This window comes from Mustela nigripes, chromosome 3, assembly GCF_022355385.1.
Source record: "Mustela nigripes isolate SB6536 chromosome 3, MUSNIG.SB6536, whole genome shotgun sequence".
Classification (NCBI taxonomy): domain Eukaryota; kingdom Metazoa; phylum Chordata; class Mammalia; order Carnivora; family Mustelidae; genus Mustela; species Mustela nigripes.
In genome coordinates this window covers 10,082,188-10,087,633 of record NC_081559.1, presented here as the reverse complement: position 1 = coordinate 10,087,633, position 5,446 = coordinate 10,082,188, and positions in this window count along the sequence as shown.

Genomic DNA, 5,446 nt, shown 5'->3' with positions numbered 1-5,446 from the left:
AGATTCCTGCCTCACTTTGAAGTCTCTTAGCCATCTCGAGTTTATCTTTATGTATGGTGTAAGAGAATAATGGAGTTTCATTATTCTATACATAGTTGTCCAATTTTCCCAGCACCATTTATTGAAGAGTCTGCCTTTTTTCCACTGTATATTTTTTCCTGCTTTGTCGAAGATTATTTGACAATAGGGTTGACAGTCCATATCTGGGCTCTCTACTCTGTTCTTCTGGTCTATGTGTCTGTTTTTGTGCCAGTACCATGCTGTCTTGGTGATCACAGCTTTGTAGTAAAGCTTGAAATCAGCCAACGTGATGCCCCCAGTTTTGTTTTTCTTTTGTAACATTTCCTTAGTGATTTGGCATCTTTTCTGGTTCCATACAAATTTTAGGATTGTTTGTTCCAGCTCTTTGAAAAATGCCAGTAGAATTTTGATAGGGATGGCATTGAAAATATATATGGCTCTAGGCAGTATAGAGATTTTAACAATGTATATTCTCCCAATCCACGAGCATGGAATGCTCTTCCATATTTTTGTGTTTTCTTCAATTTCTTTCATGAGTGTTCTGTAGTTCTTCGAGTACAGATCCTTGACCTCTTTGGTTAGGTTAACTCCCAGGTATCTTGTGGTTTTTGGTGCTATAGTAAATGGAATCGATTCTCCAATTTCCCTTTCTACTTTTTCATTGTTAGTGTATAAGAAAGCAACTGATTTCTGTACATTGATTTTGTATCCTGCCACATTACTGAATTGCTGTATGAGTTCTAGTAGTTTGAGGGTGGAGTCTTTTGAGTTTTCCATATAAAGTATCATGTCTTCTGCAAAGAGGGAGAGTTTGACTTCTTATTTGCTGATTTGAATACCTTTTATTTCTTTTTGTTGTCTGATTGCTATTGCTAGAACTTCTAGTACTATGTCGAACAACAGTGGCAGAAGTGGACATCCTTGTCATTTCCTGACCTCAAAAAGAAGGCTGTCAGCTTTTCCCCACTGAGGATGATATTCACTGTGGCTTCATTTATTTCCCTAATTCTGTTTTCATGGCTTCTCAGCTGCTTGTTCCAGGTCTCCTCCTGATCCTTTTTCTCTATCCGTTTGTCCTCCAGATCATTAATTCTATCTTCTGCCTTAGTTACCCTAGAAGTTATTTCTATATGTATATTAAAAAAAAAAAATAGAAAAGGAAAAGAAAAACCCAGGTATAAGTATGAAAAAAGTTCAAGTTAAAAGGTTATTATGGAATATGTTGTATTAAACCTCTAGTTGTAATGGTAAGTAGGCTTAAAAAAATTAAAAAGAACAAGAAGAGTGAAAACAAATTTAAAATTAAAGTTGTATTTATGAAATACACAGGTTTTAGGGCAATACTGGGAGATTAATATATTATTTTCCCCTGGGGTTTTACAGTTTTATGAGAACCCTGTGGTGGTTGTCCTCTCCTTCTTTTGTCTGGCTTTCTGGGGGAGGGGCCTGACGCATTGTTTTTCAGTCAGTCTTGCTTAGGTTGGTCCTCCTGCCCTCTATCAAGGGGCTGGGCTCTGTGGAAACCAGTTTTTTAGGCTTTTTTTTTCTGGAGGTTTTTGTTCTTTGGCAGCTTTTTGCAGCTTTTCAGAGGTTTAGTGGAAAGCAAGCTGCACTCAGACCTCTGACTCAGAAAGACGCCTCAGTCCACTCCCCTCTGGGTGGTCCAGAGCACACAGCTTCCCCCTCTGCAAGCTCTGCTGAGCCATTAACCTCCCATAGTCAGTACACAACCCCAGACACCATCTCAGGGTCGCCTAAAGCGCCTACCCATCCCTGCACCCCCATTCCAAAACCACAATCGATAATGATCCAGGGAGCCCACTTTCGGTGGCTGCCTTTGCCAGGACTGCTGTCTGGGGTAGTTCCTTCAAGTCTGGGCTGGGAGTGTTCAGACTTTCCTCTGGTCCTGGAGACCACCATCTAGCACCCTCACAGAGCATTCTCAGGCATGGGTGGGGAGCGCCATTCAGACTCAGCAATTAGTTGATTCTGGTGGCTCTCTCCCCCTTCTGTTTATCCTCCAATATCAGTCCTATGGTTCCCAGTATGCTTTATCCCTCCACTAACCTCTTCTGCCCCTGTAAAGATCCAAATGTGTATAATCCTATGTCTCAGGCTGATTTCAAGGGTGTCCAGAGTGTTCTGGTAGATAATTAGCTCACTTTAGGGGACCGGTTGAAACAGGGTCTCCTACTTCACCATCTTGCCCCTCCCTCAATACTGCATTTTTAAATTGAGGTTGAATTCATGCAAATCTTTATTGAGTATACTAATTTATACAGACCTAGACATTCAATTTACCACCCAAGAAAGTATGACAAGAATAATGTCATAGTAAAGAGACTGTTATTTTTATGCTTAACTGTGAAGGGATGCTGCTTCTCCTTAAAAAATAATCTTTGATGTCACTTAGAGTTGAAAATAAGTATTTTTTTAATCTGACCATGCTCTCATAATACAAATATACAATGTTCCAAATATTACTTAACCCCCTATAGCTGAGATGGTTTTATAAAATAAATCTTTGTGGATATTAACTTTCAGACCTGCATAACTTATTTCTTCCCATTCTACTCCCTTCAATTCACTAGCGACACCCTATAGCAACCTTTACTGCAGGCTATAGAAACAACATACAGTCTGCTCCCCTCCACAGTATTTCTCTACTCTCTGGGGTACCAGGAGGTACCAGGGCTCTGTCTTAGCACCTGCCAGACTGTGATTTGCCTCCTTTCTCCAAACCAGATATTTTCTATACAATTTTTTCTTCATTTCATCAAAGCGAAGCAAAAATTGCAAGTAATCATGAAAAAGATGAGTCAAAAGATTGCACTTCTCATTTAATCCCTGTAGAAACCAATGCCAAGTAATGTTGGTTTATTTTTTTTTAATGTGGTTGTTAGAAAACTTGAAATTGCTGTGGCTGACATTGGTGGCTTGCATTATATATATCTGTTGGACAACACTGATAAACATTCACTTCTCTTGCCTTTTCCCTGCCTCTACAGATGGATTCTTTCAATGACACAGAGTCCTGAACTTTAGAACTTACGGATTCCTTTTGGGGAACATAAGGCAAAAGAACTGTACACAACTTGTAGATGAACCTACATGAACACAAACCTTCCTGAGAGATGTTCCATGTGAGGAGATGGGAATTGTTCTCACCCTTTTTTTATTACTTTTCATTGGAAAGAAACTATAGCCCCATTATGACATCCTTTCACTCAGTTACATCAGCTGAGACATAGAAAGGTGGGACAGTCTTCTTTTTTTTAGAAGCATAAAAAGCAAAAAAGCATGATCCCTAAAGAAAGAGGAAGGTTTAGGTAGGAATTCTGCCAAAGTCACATGTGTTCCTCCTTGACACGGATCTAATCTGTAGCCAGAGAACCTGGCCAGAGAAGGACAGAACAACTCCAAAGTCAGTCAATGGCATCCATTTCTGTTAGAAGTAAAAATGGTCCCATAGTGATACTAAAAACATAGGCCCCCACCAAATGGGATTCTTTAAAGTGTCTTCCATGAAAGACTCCTTGACTTCTCAGACCAAAGAAGCTAACACTATGTCATCGGTATGCTGCACTCTAAACATGTTGGTGAAGAGAACACAGTGCATCCTTTTTCAGAAGTTTCCAAAAATAGCTAATTACCAAGATTACTGGGGGAGCTTTTGAAAAACCACAAATCCCCTCAGTAAGGATCTCTGGGGGTGAATTAATATGATCCAATGGCCAGAGTCTGAATGGTACCCACCTTTCATTCTGGGCAAAGAGAATTCTTAAGAGAATAAAATGAAAGAGGCCAGCTTCTGTCCCCAGCTTCTTTGAGAAGTTCTTTGTTTATATGCTGCGGAGGAAAAAAGGGTGGGATGAAAAACGGTGCTATGAACTAAAATTTGGACATATGTTAAGGCACATATACAACACAGAATGATTCATGAATTGGACTCAGCAAGCCTATAGTATATAATATATCCAAACAGTATTAATTACCAGATACACTGAGACATAAATTACATGTGTTGTTCTCACAGTGTTTTAAAAACACACTAGTGCACATTATGAGTCTATCCTTAAAATCAATGCCTGGGGAGGTAATACCGTGTCTGGGACACATCAGCAACTTACCAAACAAAGGGAAGAAAGCCGAAATATAAGGTAGACTGAATATGTTATTTTTACCCATTAGCTGCCCTCTTCCCAGTGTGAAGATGTTCCTCCCTGATCCATGCAATATGGAAAGAAATGTCAATCACGGGCCTTTCCTGACAGGTATCCACAAGAGTGAGCAAGTGACCCAAGCCTTGCCAACCCTCAGCTTCCAAACTGAGGTTGGTTCAAGATCCAGTCTCCAAGTAAAGTCAACTGTTGACTGTTTCTCTTCTCTTTGGCGCTGTAACCTGAGAAAACCTTGAAGCCTAGAGCTCTTCCACATCCTTTTACTCTTTCCTAGTTAAACACCAGCCATGGTTTGGTGTGATTGGCCTGAGCCCCAGATCCAGAGATGGACCCAAAGGGTAATCTGGTAAGTGTAATCTGATCATCCTAGACACAGTGACTGGTCCCATCAGCAGGAATGTGCAGGACTTCTATTTAACAGCTGAGGGCTCTCTTGTCCTGGACAGTATGGTGGATATGCAATACCTGAAGCTGCCACAGCCATTTCATTACCTAAGAGAAATTAGCAAGAGAATGTAGTCAAGATGAAAGAGGACAGAGTCAAACAAAATAGAGGCAGGGAGATAAATCCATGATCAAACCTCACTCAAGCCCTATCTACCTCCAGAATGTAATACTTAGTTTTGTAAACCATGTAACCATGTAATTTTGTTATTTATGTCAGGTTAATTATATTCTCTATTATTTCCAACTCAAAGGACTCAAAACTGGTAGAGTTTGATATTAAGAATGGGATACCACGTTGAGGTCTTTTATCCATTTTAAGTTTATCTTTGTGTACTGTGTGAGAGAATGATCGAGTTTCATTCTTCTACATATACTTGTCCAGTTTACCCAGCACCTGGAGGAGAACGTAGGCAGTAAGCTCTTCAATATCAGCCACAGAAACTTCTTTCAAGATATGTCTCCAAAGGCAAAGGAAACAAAAGCAAAAATGAACTTTTGGGACTTCATCAAGATCAAAAGCTTCTACACAGCAAACGAAACAGTTAACAAAACAAAGAGGCAACCCACAGAATGGGAGAAGATATTTGCAAATGACTGTACAGACAAAAGGTTGATATCCAAAATCTATAAAGAACTCCTCAAACTCAACACACACAGAACAGACAATCATATAAAAAAAAATGGGCAGAAGATATGAACAGACACTTCTCCAATGAAGACATACAAATGGCTATCAGACACGAAAAAATGTTTATCATCACTAGCCATCAGGAAGATTCAAATTAAAACCACATTGA